Raw genomic sequence first — 17,848 nt, 5'->3', positions numbered from 1 at the left:
ATCACATTATTTTTACATACAATTACCCATTTATATAGTTGGGTTTTTACTGGAGCAATCTAGGTAAAGTACCTTGCTCAAGGGTACAGCAGCAGTGTCCCCCACCTGGGATTGAACCCACGACCCTCCGGTCAAGATTCCAGAGCCCCTAACCACTACTCCACACTGCTGCCCCGACAGCGCTGCCTTTCTAGGGCAGAGTTGTCTAGTCTGTTTGGGTTTTATTACAAACAAGGCCAGTGGGTTCTTAAATGTATTTATAGGAAACAGACTGACTAAACAGTTGTCAAAAATAGAATAAAAAAAAATAAAAATAAAAATAAGACATTGATTTATTCATTTGTGTTGTATAAGACATCTGTTGTGTTGCATATGTATCAAAAGACTACCAATGATCCTATATGAATCTGTTCTCACCTTAAACAAGTCCCTTCCCCCTTGTTATGAAGCAGCATTTTATACAGCAGGACATTTAAAGCAGTGTGGTCATGGTTCACCTTTGCCCTGTATACCATTTCACTAGCATGTGCATCCTCATTATAAGGTTAACACAATTAGCCTCTTAACTGTGTTGCTAAGGGGAAGCACACATTCTTCAGCCAGATAAAGCCCAGAACGGTCTTTGTGGTTCTTAAGCCTTTGTTTAAATCTCACACATATGCAAGCAAAGCCAAGACGGAGCACTACAGTGGCTGACTCCGTCGCAGCTTCTGATATCATCCTCTGTGGAGTAAGAATGCTCTTTCCTGTGATTGGCCTGCAGGGCTGATCACTCGCTGTCTGATTGGACAATGCACTTGTTCACATGCACAGCACTCTCAGACTACATGCTCCAGGGCTCTTTCCTCGTGGTTTTGGCTAAGCCCTGCTGCTTCCTTCCTGTGTGTGTATATGATCTTGAGAAAAGAACAGATGTGGGTGTAATGTTATTACTGACTCATATTCATGTTTGTAGACTGATGCAAATTACATTTCATGAGAGAAACTCATAGCCGCTAGGCAATGACATTTTTTCGCAGTAATAGGTACCTGATAAATGTGTTTTGTAATAGAGTTAGGCACTGAGAGACTTTAACTCTTGGGATGAAAACATACAATGTGTTTTTTTATGAGAAGAAAATTTGTTAATCTTCAGGAATAAGAAAAAAAGAAAGATTCTGTGTGTTCCCTAATACCCCTTTACAATTTTACAACTAAAGGCAGAATAATCTGATTAAATGTATTACCACCCCCCATTTATAGAATATATAATTTATGTCACACAGTTTGGGACGGACAAACTGCTGGTTTAGGACAGAACACCAAACAGTAATTCTTAAAGCTTTTAATTACGATCACCGCTCGCATCCAGTTCAAGACTCTTGTACTTGCCTACAGATGCCTTGACCAGACTGCACCCAGCTACCTCCAGACCCTCATCTATCCCTACACCCCCACTCGACCTCTCCGCTCCTCCTGCACTAGAAGACTAGCTCTACCGCCTCTACGCTCCCCTGCATCCAGAGCCCGCTCCTTTTCCACCCTCGCCCCGCAGTGGTGGAATGACCTTCCTACAGATGTCAGGACTGCCCAGTCCCTGACCACCTTCCGGCGCCTCCTCAAGACTCACCTCTTCAGACAGCACCTGTAGAACTCCTCTTTTCCCTCTGGACACTTTATCACTCTTCCTTAATGTGCTTTACTTGCTCTTATCTGCTCCCTATTTTACTGCATTTAATACTGTACCTTAGATTACTGTAATCTGTCAAGCGTTATTTAATCTGTAGTATTTTGTATTTAATTATATCCTGATGTAACTATCACTGACACTGTTATCTGCTCCGTTATTGAATCGTATTTTGTCATATACTTGTACTTGCTAGAACCGAAGTCATTGTATTTTATCTTGCTCTTAATTGTATTAATTCTTGTACTGTGATTCTTGAAATGTATTTTTGTTTATGACTGTAAGTCGCCCTGGATAAGGGTGTCTTCTAATAAATAAATAATAATAATAATAATAATAATAATAATTATTATTTGGCTGCACAGAATCAAAAGACAGTATTTAGGAATCTCTTTGGAAACACACACAGTCTGTATTGTAACCTCTGAGTTACTAAACAAAAATTAAATATTTATGCACAGTGGTTTAGAGATAATATATAGTACAGTAAAAAAAATAAAAATCAATTATTTTCTTTTAATTTCATTTTTCTTTTTGCATTTCGGAGTCATCCTGAGTACCCCCTATGACTCTATGAATACCCCTGGTTGAAGACCCCCTTCACAGTGACTTGCGACCGTATTGGGGTAATGTGACTTTTGGGTTTCAGAGTGATGAAGACCTAAGAAATACTAAAAGCAACACAAATGCAATGAGAAATGTCTAGTAATCTAATTCAATGTCTTCAAAGTCTTCCAGTCAAATTGTTTATCATTTAATATTTGTTTAAATTTAGCATTTCTAATGCTTCGAGATACTGCCTTCATACTCGGTATACCTCTGTATTGTGTAATTCTCTGAATCAGTTTATGGGATACAAGACCTTGTGTCTCAGAAATCATTTGATGTAGTTACTTCATATATGCTGGGTTATATTAACCATGTGATCATGACTCAGATCTCTGACTAATAGATTGCCATATTAGGGGCAGTGTATGCTTTTCCTTAACAAAAATATAATAATAATGTCAAAACTATAATAAATGAAATATCTGAATTAGATTAAAACTAATGCCAGCAGGCAGGACCAGTGGCACCAGAGGCCACCTTCCCTGTAGACAAGGCACGCTGCAAGGTGGAGGGAGGGGAAGAGGGGAAGCAAACAAACGAAAAACGATAAGGGCCGTAGATGAAAGAGTGTATTTATATGGTTTCCAAAGATCCTTTCTGATGCGATGTGGTTAGCAGTATCAGTGAATATCGTGGGAGATCATTTGAATGGCAAATGGTACAGAGGGACAGCACTACATAATTACATTTCAATGCAATTCATTGTTCAATGGCAGTTTTATACTGTATACCCCCTAGTTTGCAAATACATGCACAATTCATTCAGATACATACCATAATAAGCAGTGTGGAGTAGTGGTTAGGGCTCTGGACTCTTGACTGGAGGGTTGTGGGTTCAATCCCAGGTGGGGGGACACTGCTGCTGTACCCTTGAGCAAGGTACTTTACCTAGATTGCTCCAGTAAAAAACCCAACTGTATAAATGGATAATTATATGTAAAAATAATGTGATATCTTGTAACAATTGTAGGTTGCCCTAGATAAGGGCATCGGCTAAGAAATTAATAATAATATGTCTAAAATTGGTTTCTCATACAGTGCTCCGTACTACACATAAAAGCTTCTTTTAAACTACGCTGACTCGTAAACATGGCGACATTCACGATAATCTTGCTTTCCCACCCAAAATTAATTTTTTAAAATTTTTGGCACAAAATGTAATTGTCAGGAGACACCTTCTAAAACAATATTATTATTATTTATTTTTTTAGCAGACGCCCTTATCCAGGGCGATTTACAATTGTTACAAGATATCACATTATTTTTAAATACAGTTACCCATTTATACAGTTGGGTTTTTACTGGAGCAATCTAGGTAAAGTACCTTGCTCAAGGGTACAGCAGCAGTGTCCCCCACCTGGGATTGAACTCACAACCCTCTGGTCAAGAGTCCAGAGCCCTAACCACTACTCCAATATGCCTGCCTTTTTTGGATTTCCATTGCAATCACCCCCCCATTTCTCTGATGCTACTATCCAGTTTCATTCCCCTGTTACAGCTATGTCTCGTGTAGATTTGTTACCTATTAAAATAACAAGGCAAACACCTTATCCAGCTAACCCAGAATAGTTACACAAAAGAGGCAGTGGATGAAGCAATATTTGCACTCATGATGGCTTCAGTTTACCACAGTTTGTTTCACTTCCAGTATTACAGGTATCACTGTTTCACATGCACTCCAAATGTTTTTCAGAATCTGATTGGCCAGCCTTGGCAGTATGCTCTGCGTGATTGGTGGAAGGCGTTTGTTCGCATGAGCAGTCACTCAGGGAGCTCATGCACGGCTTTGTCTTGAATTGTGGGTTTGTCTGTGGCTTGGATCTAGGTGTGGGGATTACCACAGCTACAGTGTGAGGAAACAGAATCCTAGTTCTAGTATAGCTGCCCTTGTACAGAAAGGAAATGAAGCCCTACCCATCGATTCCTGGCAACTTTCCGAACAAAAGACTCTGAAATGTGTGACTGAGGCAGGGCATTTTAATTGTAATCTAACTAATCTGTATTAAAGCGCACACATATAGTATAATTATTATATATTTTCTTACCAGATGACGTTATCCAGGGCGACTTACAGTTGTTACAAAATATCACATTATTTTTCAAGCAATTAACCATTTATACAGTTGAGTTTTTACTGGAGCAATCTAGGTAAAGTACCTTGCTCAAGAGTACAGCAGCAGTGTCCCCACCAGGGATTGAACCCACGACCCTCCTATCAAGAGTCCAGAGCCCTAACCACTACTCCACACTGCTCCCCTATATAAATCAATTATGTCTGAACAATAAATAATAATACATTAATTGGCCGTTTTGTATATTTTTATATCCAAAACATTTTTCAAAGACACAGAAGACGTATTACTTTCAGTTTCCTTATTATTTTAACAGCCATTTGGGGAAATTCTTCCAGAACATCTTGTTAATTTACCTCTTCCTCTTTTGTAAGATTTATTCATGAGACACACTACCACGTACTTCCACTCATTTACGTTTCCAAGCGCTCCATTCTATAGATTTGTCATAAGGGAAATATGTATAAAATTCGCAAGAATCAACTTCGTTGCAGGAAGGGGGAGCTCAGTTATTACACCAGATAAACTGGGGGTCCCCAAATGTCTCCCCTGGTAGAAGCTTCTCCACTTAGTGTGCAGGGTGAGTCCTACAGGGGAGTGCAGGTTCACATACCGGCTGTACCAAATAAAAAGTGCTGGAAGGTAAATCTGAATCTTAAATGTCTGAAGAACCCTGGTCTCCATATATATAATAACATATTCAGAAGAAGAGTTATTGGTTTTGAGGCAAGTTGTTAACCGTTATTAGGGAGACTGTGAAGTAGATATTTCTAAAGTTTTCTGCTGGTTTTCAAAAAAAGGGCTAGGTCACTAAGAACTGAATCTATTTAGCCTGGAACAAAGCAGAATCAGGGGGACATGATTGAAGTCTTTAAAATCTTTAAAAACCTGAACCAATACTTTAAAGCAATACAGAATCCAGGACCAGAGGACACAGCTGAGTGGAGATAGACTTAGGACAGAGGGAAGGAGACACTTCTTCACACAGAGAGAGAGAGTGTATGGAATGGGCTTCCTAGTCATGCTGTTGAGGCAAAATCAATTTAGTAAAGCTGTGGTTCAGGCAGGGAACTCACTTTTAAGATTAAAATCGCAAACATCAAGCATAGTAGGCACTCTCATTACCAGAACGCCCGTCAGTCAAATAGCATCTCATTCGTCATTCGATAAATAGCTCGTCCAATGATCAGCTAGAAAGGGCTTTATATCCATTGGTCCCAGCTGTGCGTCGGAGTTCGCCTCCTCCTCCCCAGCCTCTACCTGTTTTTTGGCTTCGTCTAATAGGGGAGGGCGTCTATTCTGCCCCCTGCCCATGGCTTCCCTACAGTCAGCCTCTCCACTATCAGCAAACTGAATAATGGGCCCTCGAAGGGCCAGGTCAAAGGCCAAAGATGTAATGAAAATATGTAACGTAGTATTTATCATCTAAGCTTTAATAAATAATATTCTCTATCGCATGAGTTTTCCTGACTGAAATGAAATCTTAACTAGCAAGGAACGACCACCTTGAAGTAGAGACACACACACGGCAGGTTGCTGTTATTTTTTAAATTGTACCATCGTGTTTCCTCTCGACACGAGAGCTTGCTCTTCAGTTGACTGGTAAGGCGTTTGTCTTTTAACCTTTTAACTTTGTCGTTCCATGCAGTTCAATGACGTGAAAAACCCTAGCATTACAGTGGCGTCCTATGGGAAGAATCCTGACCCCTGTGGTGGAATCAGGTAATTGCATATCCGTGTATGTAATGATCACCTCTAACTTAAAAAAAAAAAGATGGTGAGTAAGTAGATTCAAGAAAATGCACAGAGTCCTTTTCTTCATTCAGTTGATAGGTTTATTGAAATATGCAGGAAGTCTGGTCCCAGGTACAGGACAAACAGAATACTCGTTCTTACAATCTTTTGCATGACATTAAATACCCTTCTGCATAGGTGTCTCTCTCCTCCTCTTTCTCTGACACTTAACCAATAGAAAAGGTACAACACATTATCCTGTTACCATATATTTCATTTAGTGTGAGTGTGTGTGTGTGGTGTGTGTGTGTGTCTGTGTGTGTAGTCTAGTGTGACGACCTCTGAACTCAGTGCATTCTTCAGACCCCTGGTGCCACAAAAAGGTCCATACATCTGGTTTTTGTCATCTTCCTTGTTCCTATCTCTCCGTTTTGCCTGAGACCCTTTGAGTCCAGTGGCATTATCTCTTATTCTCCCTGTGAACCTTTGGGTCCAACGGCAGTCCCTGGGAGCCTTTTAGCTCCTTTATGCTTTGTATTCCCAAAAGTCTTAGAGCCTGGCCCCTTCTGGTCCACAGCATTGTTATCTTGTTAGCTTGCAGTCAATGTTGGACAAGAAGCTTGTAGACGCAAGGTCTCTTATCAATTGTTAGCAGTACATGCAATTTGAACCAAACAGTCTGCTATCTGCAATATTAGTCTCTTTTCAGAAAAGAACACCAGTATAGCTCTGCCAGTCCACATGCGTAGCAAACTGCTAATCAATTCTCGATCCATGTTTTCCAACAACCTCCTAGTGGCTGATGGGTTTATAACGCTACCATCAGAATGAGACTTTCCTCTCGACTAGTCTTTTACCTGCATGCAGGTTCGCGTCCCAGTCCTGTCATTCCATGCAGTTCAATGCAGTGTAAAACCCTAGCGTTACACGTTGTTAGTATAGTAAATAAACTTCAATTCTGGGGGGGAGAGAACGACACAATTAAAAGTCGTAGATGTTTCTTTTTAGCTATTAAACAAATGAGCTTTGCTTTGGTTGAATAGAAAGTCTTTTTCATGGGTGACAAAATATTGCAGGAGCTATAGGATACATTTCCATATAAGAAGAGTTGTCAGACGGATGTGTAAATGTGGACAGTAACACTGTGTCCTTGCAAGTTTGATGCTCTGCTCCATTCCTGATGGCAAAATCTTAATTAGCAGGGAACGACCACCTTGAGGTAGAAACATACAAGTGACCCAATTACCAGGCTTGCTGTTGATTTGAACACTCCCGAGGGGAAATGGCTTCACCCTAGGGGTGGTCGATGGGACGTTTAAGTGCATACGGGTGTCTCAATGATAAATCTTCTAATCTGATCCACTCTGAGCCAGTTCAGGTCCGAGTTGTCAGTGTAAACACACCTACAGTAGAACAACGAACAGACCAAAGCCGTGGCAGAGCCCCCTTGTGGAGCAGGCCACTTTTAGGACGGCTGGACCTGGGAGTGCTACGTTTACACTACAAGTGGCAAGTGTAAAAGGGGTAAAAAGTAATTTAGGACCTTCTGAAAATTCTGCTGCTTATGTGTAATTAATACTGTGAATTCTGAAATTACCTGAAGAGGTTAATATTAAAGTCTGTGCTGCAGAGCAGGGTTTATGTGTTGATCCTGAACAGACGTTCGAGACAGCTTTTCAATGACCATAAAAGGTCAATGTGCTTTTGCTTAGAAGGCTCAGAACATCTTGGCATGTAAAAGGAAAATGTGAGGCTCTAGGGTAGAATTTAAAAAAGAAACAGTGGGACTATGCACACCTTCTAGATCAATGTATTAATTTTGAGCCACATTGCATTCTTCATTGAAACAGCATTAAAATCTGTTAATTCTGCACGAATTGTACTGGCAGAACATTTCCTGCTTTAGTTTAATCCTAATTTCTGACCATCTGAAACACAGTGTATTGGCATCTCAGCCCACTGAATTGAAAGGAAAGGTGGACGTGAACTGCAAGCCATACGGTTCAAAGAGGAGTGGCTGCAATCATTTACCAAGGGGTCATGAGTGACGGTACAAATAGGGGACGGAGCGACGTGATCTGTGCCTTCCTTTATGGTTATTATAGTTTTGAATTTGACCAGGAAGGAACCTGAAGGAATTTCCACAATTAAAAAAAGTTTGTTTGTGGTCTTCATTGTTAAAAGGACATTGGGGCAGCAGTGTGGAGTAGTCTTTAGGGCTCTGGACTCTTGACCGGAGGGTTGTGGGTTCAATCCCCAGTGGGGGACACTGCTGTTGTACCCTTGAGCAAGGTACTTTACCTAGATTGCTCCAGTAAAAACCCAACTGTATAAATGGGTAATTGTATGTAAAAATAATGTGATATCTGTATAATGTGAAATAATGTATAATGTGATATCTTGTAACAATTGTAAGTCGCCCTGGATAAGGGCATCTGCTAAGAAATAAATAATAATAATAATAATAAGAGAGTTAAGATAAGAGCAGCTAAACTAATCCCAGGCTCTGGAGTATGATTTATGAGGATAGAACAAGAGACTGGATCTGTTTAGCTTTGGAAATACAAGAATGACTTGATCATTAAAGGAATCAACAAACCCTAGTCACTATTTTCATTATGAAATGTGATGCCAAGCCAGGTTGCTATTGCTGATTCTTTGAGATCCACCTGGATGCTGCTCTAGGATCAATTATCAACCTAGAGATGGTCGAGCATTGATTGGCCAGTTGACCCCTTATAATAAATGACCATGGTAAATTGGAAGGGTCATTTTGCATGTTTTGTAGTTCCCATGGTTATATTATGCACCTGCAGTACTGTAATTTACCAGGGTTTGCAATATTTCTAAATATGCTTACCTCTTTGGACTTTACAGTGCTTACCTATTCTTTAACTTTATTACACCTTGCTATGCTTTTACTATAGGAAAAGTTTATAAGGACGCCTCATTTCATTCAAATCTTGTGTTTTTATATTAGCCCAAAAGTTTGTCTATTTGATTTGGTCTCTTATTAGTTTTATCTCAGAATGTAGGAGGAGTGTTTGGTTTGAGAGGAGACGGACGCCCCAACTTGCATAGAAAAAAAAAACACCTACTCCTCTTGCTTTAACCCAGTCATCAAAAACACTCTTACCAAAATAACTCCTTGTTACTAGCTGAGACCAAAACTTCTGATTGCCACACATCCTGAATGAGTAAATCTGCTCTGATTGGCGGTCTAGCGATCATTCACAATCTGATTGGCCTATTTTTCACATGAGCAGTCACTCGGACAGTGCATGCTTGCTGTGATTGTTTGCGGCTCTTTGCTTTTGGCAACTTTCCACCGCCTCTGCATGTCTCAGCTGGAAAGAAAAGGCTTGCTTTGATAACCACAGCCTGAGACGGTATCCGCCTTGAGAGAAATACAGGCTTCCAATGGAACAAACCCCTCCACACATTGTGAAACTGCTCTGCAGGTTAGCAGTGTAGGTCAGTGGTGACACATAGCACTGAGAACCCCGTGGGGTAGTGGAACCCAACTACAGACCTAGAGGAGACAAGCAAGTCAAACCTGGCTGGTTTAATTGTGAATTGCAGTGTGATGTTCAAAGAAGACTCAGCACAACGCACACCAGCCTTGCAGTACCACATTGTGCTCTGTCGTAACCCCACATATATGGTAGTACCCTTTAGAAAGCCGCTGTACTGTATTTGTCTCCCTTAGTAGCCTGTAGCATGCCGTAGCATTAATACTAAACAACTTTTAAAACAAACGTTTCTGTGTTCAAGTGCTTTTTAAAAATGATTGCCATTACATGAGAGTAGATACCTCATAGTACCTGGTAGTACTCCTCAGTATGTCCTAGTTCTCCTTAGTAACCTCTAGGACCTGTGAGGTTAAGCGGACATCTGCAAAGCTGACTTTTGTCCTCCGGAGCCCGCTAGGTGTAGAGACGTGATTGAACTGGCTGTGGGATCTGAGGACACCCACTGTCCGTCACCTCTCCTGAGCTGCTGTGGAGAGGTTTTAATCAGACACTGTACAATTCTATTATACAAATCTGGACCTGACATGTTCTAATAAACCTTGAAGACTGCTGTATCTGCATTCTGTTTCCGGACATTGCTTATTCCTATTATCTACTGTTCTGTTCGTGCTGTTCATATATACATCATGATCATCACATTTTTCATTATGGTTTAACTATTTTGTGGTAATTACTGGCTGGGCATTCACTTATTCCCACACCACTCACATCCTGACAAGTACACATCAGGTATTGATTGTGAGGATTATGAGGGGACATCATTTCAGCCTTAGTTTATAATTTTGTGTATAACAAATATTGCAAAAGAAAGTTATTTTCGGTTTGCCTGAAAGCACACTGCAAGCACCGTGCTAGAACTTGGACAGTGCTGGTAAAATCCTTACGTTTTGATACCGTGGATGTCTGAAACGCCAAAGGATTCCTAAAAGGAACACTCACAGGTCAGGTGTAATGGTTCAACTGAAGCCAATAAACATGTGCTTCGTGACACTGCTTGCCTCATTTGGTTCATGTAGGTCTGAACCTGCTGAAGCTTCATTCCCTTCACCACTTAACAGCATTGCTGTTTCAACATTTGCCTGATTTCCTGCCTTTCTGACTGATCTCCAAGGTCTTACACTCTGTTCACAATCTATACAAACCTGACCATATTGAGATACACCCCGATACTTTCCCAGATCACAATCCAAGTGCTGACAGAGGCCTGACCTTGCATATCTTCTGAGATCCGCTTGTATAATAACCCAAGATATACTGACAGGGGCCTGGCTCTGCTGCATCCCGTATTCCTTTGAATTTAAGACGCTCTTTTTTAATAATTTCTTGCGTCTCCAAAACATCCTGTGTCTTAAATTCGAATACAGTATAGTGATGCACGTATTAAAATCACCAACAACAGCCATGACTACCTGATTACACAAACAGCAACGCGACTGACTGCCGAAAAAAGACGTCACTGCCCGAACACACGCAGCAACGTGACTTACTGCTGAGAAAAGACGTCACAGCACAAACACACACAGCAACGTGACATACTGCCGAGAAAAGACGAACCAAAACGTTACTGCCCAATCTCGAATCATCCATGACATACAAGCAGTCATTTTCAAAGAAGAACTGAGTAATTCAAATTGCAATGTCAGCATTTCTAACAAACAGTACCAGCTTGGACAGATCGCAAATGTTGATCAGATCCCTGTATTTTTCAACATGCCAAGCAATACCACAGTTCACAAACTGGGAGAAAAGCAGGTGTGAGTAATCCCGACTGGAAATGACATACAGCCCATAACTGTAATGCTCTGTGTGAAATCAGACGACCACAAACTTATTATTATTAGTTTATTTAGCAGACGCCTTTATCCAAGGTGACTTATAGAGACTAGGGTGTGTGAACTATGCATCAGCTGCAGAGTCACTTACAACTACATCTCACCCGAAAGACGGAGCACAAGGAGGTGAAGTGACTTGCTCAGGGTCACACAATGAGTCAGTGGCTGAGGTGGGATTTGAACCGGGGACCTCCTGGTTACAAGCCCTTTTCTTTAACCACTGGACCACACAGCCTCCTATTTAAACTGCCTCCATATGCGTAATTGAGGGTGCATCTTTGTAAATGCATATTTATTTGAGGTTTTATTTTTTCCTCAAATTGAGGGTGGAAAATTTGGGCTGCGTCTTAAATTCGAGGGCATCTTAAATTTGAAGGAATGACCCCAAGATGAGGCTGCAGTTGTTTTGTGGATCAGGACCCTACATACATCTATAATGACATGTGTTCCCTTGAGAAGCTTCTGGAAAGATATACTGTGCAAGTCGTCTAACACAAACTGTTGTTTTGTCAGAGAGCCTTGGAATGTATTTATTTTAGGAAACGATGCAACAGTTTCATGGAGGACTGATGGAAATGTCCACCATCAATGCACTAGGCATATATGCAGCCCCATAAATAGTTACACTAGGGCACACACACGGAACTGTTTCAAAACGCATGTTGTTTTGCCAAGCCAAGGGCTGCATTGTACTGCTAAGCACAGTGCAAAAACCTATATAGGATAATTGATGGGTTTCAGAGAGGTGCTAGGGAGGGTTTGTGTTTTTCTTGGAATCGAGGGAGTGTGTTTGTTCACTCACAGAGCTGTGCTGGCACTGCTCCTGACAGATCTAGTACAATTGTTTCTCAAACACTAGATTTACAAAACAAATAAACGGTGTGGTTTACAGGGATGGAGATTGTTGATGCTATAGGGCTTGTTTTTGACACCAGTGGAATTTTCTGTTGGAGTTGTTTTCCAAAGAAAGTTCACGGGACAGGATTTCTATTGGTTACTGTATGTTGCAGAGCAGATCTATGCCAAATAAACCCATATAACATGAATAACAACTTCTTGGCAGCAAGCCAAAGTGTGGAGAAATGGCAGTAGTTATTTCAGTACAGAGAATCTGCAATGTGGATGATTTGAATTGCAATTGAACAGACGAATTCATGATAATAATGAATTTGTCCGGAGACCTTGTCCGTGGGTGCTGACAGCTATCTGCGACATTGGCCAGCTAGCAAAACATCATATAGTCTAGTCTAGGAAGTGGCTCATTGGACCAACTCCCCCCAAAAGACAAGGCTGCTAAACCATGACTAGAAAAGAAAATGATGAATGGTTAATGCAACAACTGCAGTGGTGCGATGCCACCTACCCCCCAGAAAAAGTCCCCTAAGAGAAAGGGTGCTCCCTCCAGTCCAGGGCAGGCTTGAGGCATGAAGACTGAACAGCCACCTCACCTCCTTAGACAGGGGTGCACACATTTGGTCTTCTAGATTTTATTAGTATCATTAAATAATTAACTGATTAAGACCTGGAAGGAAGTAAAAGTGGATCAATTAATGGGTACAGGTGGAACAAAGACCATACGGGTGGTGGTCCAAGGGTGGCCCATAGTCACAGCTTGGAATTGTGGTGGTCCAAGGGTGGCCCATAGTCACAGCTTGGAATTGTGGTGGTCCAAGGGTGGCCCATAGTCACAGCTTGGAACTGTGGTGGTCCAAGGGTGGCCCATAGTCACAGCTTGGATTGTGGTGGTCCAAGGGTGGCCCATAGTCACAGCTTGGAATTGTGGTGGTCCAAGGGTGGCCCATAGTCACAGCTTGGAACAGTGGTGGTCCAAGGGTGGCCCATAGTCACAGCTTGGAATTGTGGTGGTCCAAGGGTGGCCCATAGTCACAGCTTGGAATTGTGGTGGTCCAAGGGTGGCCCATAGTCACAGCTTGGAACTGTGGTGGTCCAAGGGTGGCCCATAGTCACAGCTTGGAATTGTGGTGGTCCAAGGGTGGCCCATAGTCACAGCTTGTTCAAGTGTGTGGGCAGGTTTACTCAAGAGTTTAAGCACACTCAAAACTAAAAGCTTCAATAACAGACATCCCATAATAAGAGGAATGCCACTTGAAAAAACATGTTCTTTGGAGCAACAGTAGCCTGCACAGGCTTGCACTAACCACTTGAGTAAACAAATGATTTGATACAGGTACAGGATGTACTGTTTGCTCTCCATGGAGATTGTATGCCCTCCTTCACAAACTGTGGGAGCTTCCGATGTACTGCCTAGTACTCCTCAAGATAATAATACCATTGAGATTATATCCGTGCAGAGATGGAAATAAGACGCCTTGCATAGCAGCTTCACCCATTCCAGGTTTTACTAAAAGCTTGATTAGCTGCAGTGTAGAGGTAACAAGCTCAGGTGTGTCTTTTTAAAGTCATAGCAAATCCAGGATAGGATCAAACTGCTATGCGATGGGATTCTTCTTTCCATCGCTGTATCTGTTGTAATATATATTTAAATATATATTTTTGCAGTGCTACTATGTCTTTCCAAAACACATGTTAAAACAAACGGAATGGAAGTGCACAAGGTAAGAATTATGGAATATTTATTATTATTAATTTATTTAGCAGACACCTTTATCCAAGACGACTTATAGAGACTAGGGTGTGTGAACTATGCATCAGCTGCAGAGTCACTTACAACGTGTCACCCGAAAGACAGAGCACAAGGAGGTTCAGTGACTTGCTCAGGGTCACACAATGAGTCAGTGGTGAGACTGTTATTGTGCATGTTCTGGCTTATATTACAAGGGACTTGCTGAAATGAAATAAGCAGCAATTCCAGAAGCAGAGAGCCTCTCCACTCTGTGGGAGATAACAGCTGACTGCAGGCTGTCAGCTTGTCTCTTTGATTACTGGAACACAGTTACTGGAGAAAAGAATTATCAGGGCTTGTCCATGCGGTAGATATCTCAAGCCACTTGTAGATTAAAGCTGCTCTCAACAAACTCATTACTGACATGGAGAAAGCATGCAAGCTGTGAAAAAATGGATTGCTTTTCATCACAGATGGAAAGTCACACTTGCTACCGCTGGTCTACTAAAATTATACTACTGTATTTTCCTACAGTAATATTTCATTACTTACCTGATATCATATTATGATTCCCAATATGTCACAAAGTAAGTGGAGTGGAGCTAACAAAGGAATGTCATCTTAGCACTTCCATTCACTATATAGGGTTAAATGTATTTTCTTTTTATTATTTATTTCTTAGCAGACGCTATCCAGAGCGACTTACAATATATCACATTATTTTTTTCATACAATTACCCATTTATACAGTTGGGTTTTTACTGGAGCAATCTAGGTAAAGTACCTTGCTCAAGGGTACAGCAGCAGTGTCCCCCACCTGGGATTGAACCCACGACCCTCCGGTCAAGAGTCCAGAGCCCTAACCACTATTCCACACAGCTGCTGGTGTTATACTGGGCTAAATAAAGTCTGTTCCCATTCCTTGCTAAGAGGTCTGCACACACACACTCTCATTCAATCAGAAGTGTCATGGGGGTCAAGGCAGGTTATTTGCTGCAGGGTGGGTCAGTCAAAAGGGGAGCTCGCTGTTTACTGACCTGTAGGGGAGGGGCAATTCCACTCTCTACAGGAAATGACCAAGACAGTTCAAGACAATCTGAAAGCAAGGCTTGCAAACAGAGATTTCTTGAACTAGTACCGAATACAGGGCCATATTTTCAGTGATTTAGTTTTTTTTTTTAAAAGAGAAGATTCCATCAAAATGATACAAAACTGAGAAGCAAATCTATGATTCAAAACGCAGTGAATTGTGGTTCTTAAGTTGTTTGGTTCTAATTTCGTGAAAATCAGCAGCTTATTTTTTCCTCCTTTAAAAAAGTTAAATAAAGACTGGGGTAAATGCTATGAAAATATAGTCTGTCATGTTTAAAAATGAAAATACATGTTTGCAAAACTGAGCTTTCTTTCAATGCTTCCCTTTTGAGACCTGCACAGTCAGTGGACGTGCTTGGGGTGGAAGACCGTACTGGAAGGACCGAGCGAGATCCCGTGTATTACTGGGAGCAGTATTTGTTTTTGTCGCTGTTAGTAATTGTCTTTTGTTTTGTAAAATCACGAGACGGCTAACACATCTCCGGAGCTGTCGCCTTGGGCCAGCACTACCCGGAACAACAACACCACAGTCACTGTTTAAATCATTATCACACACCACCAACACTGCTGCACGCACCCGGACTGGTGTATTGTATTGCATTGTGGGGCGGATAACGTGTACTATTATTTGGTTTGCAAAACCAGTTATTATTGTTTCCTGCCGTGCTCTAAACATTGGTGTGTATTGCCAGGGGATTATTATTTGGTCACCAGACCTGGATGCAATTAAAAACGGTTCCAAACTGGACTATAACTCTCTGTGTTTCATTACTGCACTGCATCACCCCTGCACCAGCACGTACCACGTACCACTTTGCCACAGTGACACAGGCGTGCTATTGAACAGGTTTGGTGTATTTTGTATGCTAGCAGTCCGAATAGGGTCAATGGAAGAACAGATCTACCCCCACCATTCGTCACAGATCTATGCAGCAATTTGCTTTCAATAGCAGATCAGACAGGAAGCTGAAAGAATGCTTTGTACAAACATTTTGCTGATCTGCGCCATAAACGAAAGTCTTGTGGGAGTCACAGGACGCTGGGTCAGTCCTGTAAAAAGTGCCTTGGCTTCAGACAGAGCCCACAGTGTGTTCATTTCTATACGGTGCTTGGGTTTCCCACATTGCACTGTTGAAACTTCCCAGTCAGTTAAACAGCCCAGTATGAAGAGGCAAGAGGTCAATCAAAGAACAAATTAATTAAACCTGTAAAGATGTTTTGTTTCTCGTTTTGTAACGTGATATTTTTTTTTCTTCTCATTAACGAATGAAGGAAACTCTTTGAAAATACGGCCCCAGCGGTATACAAATAAATCTAGGAGGAAATGTGACCCAGGCGGTGTTACAGAAAGTGTGATCATAAAGCCGTTTAGTGAGTTTACTAAATTGAATAACGGCATCGAATCGTGTAAAATAGAACCCAAAAGTGTTGCTATATTTCATCATCATCATCGGCGATCACTCGAGTCGAGTATGATTGTGCTCCATAGGGTCTTCTATTTGTGGGTCTTCAGATGGCTGTAAAGGCCGATCCGGGAGCCACATATTTTGGTGCAGTGTGGGCAGGGGTGAGTGTTGGTTGTGGTTGGTAGTTGCGCCTTCCTGGTGTTGAGTCTCTCCTTGCGAAGCTGCCGCTTGTCCTCTGCGGCACAGCGAAGATCCTTTTCCTCTAGCCGTGTCTGTTTAGTTATTGGAGGTGAGAAGGAGGTGTTATATTTACACTTAATGACAGGGTCATATACGAATCATAAGCCAATCATGTTGGATAGCTCTGTATTGCAGCGCATGCAGTTCTGCACAGACCATGAGTTCTAGACTAGAGGTCGTGTATGTTGATGCCCTGGTGAGATCTGCTGTTTGCGTGCTGGAGTGAGGAGGGGGAGGGGAGCAGGCAGGTCTGGCAGAACGTGCTGCTCATGAGTTCCTGTTTACAGTTGTGATAAAGGAACATAGAGACCCAGCTACTGTTTATGCAAAGAGCCTGTCTGCTGTTCATGTCGTGTGGAAAACATTAATAAGCAAGGAAAGTAAGAAAGACAAAAAAAAACACACAGAATAGTAAAACAAGGCAGAGAATAAAAGGAATGTAATTTTAGCATAAAAACTCTACATTATAAAAGTGTGTTTTTAATCTTGTTTTAAAAGCAGTGACACTTGGTGCTTCCCTTACAGAGCTAGGCAGATCATTCCAGAGTTTTGGGGCCCTATAGCTGAATGCTCTACCACCTTTTTTTTTTAATTTGTGGGACAGTAAGCAACCTGGCATTCTGTGATCTGAATGGGTGTCTTGGTAATAAAAGATCATTTAAATAAGATGGTGCAAGGCTATTTAATGCCTTGTAAGTTAAAAGCAACACCTTCAAATCTATCCTGAATCAGACCGGAAGCCAGCGCAGAGATGCTAGCACAGGAGTAATGTGATCTCGTCTCCTAGTCCCAGTTAAAATTCTAGCTGCAGTATTTTGTATAAGTTGCAGTCAAGATATAACATGGCTATGAGTACCAGAGAATAGAGCATTACAATAATCAATTCTAGAAGATACAAACGCATGCATCAATCTGTCAGTATCTAAGTGGGAAAGAATACTTCTCAATTTGGCGATATTTCTTAGATGTAAAAATACATTTTATTAATATTGTGTGGGTCGAAGATTTGGGTCGAAGATCACACCTAAATTTCACATTTCGTCTGCAAGTTCATAAGAGAAGCCACCAAGGAGCAAATCA

The sequence above is a fragment of the Acipenser ruthenus genome, chromosome 35 (genome assembly GCF_902713425.1).
Source record: "Acipenser ruthenus chromosome 35, fAciRut3.2 maternal haplotype, whole genome shotgun sequence".
Classification (NCBI taxonomy): domain Eukaryota; kingdom Metazoa; phylum Chordata; class Actinopteri; order Acipenseriformes; family Acipenseridae; genus Acipenser; species Acipenser ruthenus.
The sequence above is the reverse complement of the archived record's forward strand: the minus strand, read 5'-3'. Positions refer to the sequence as shown.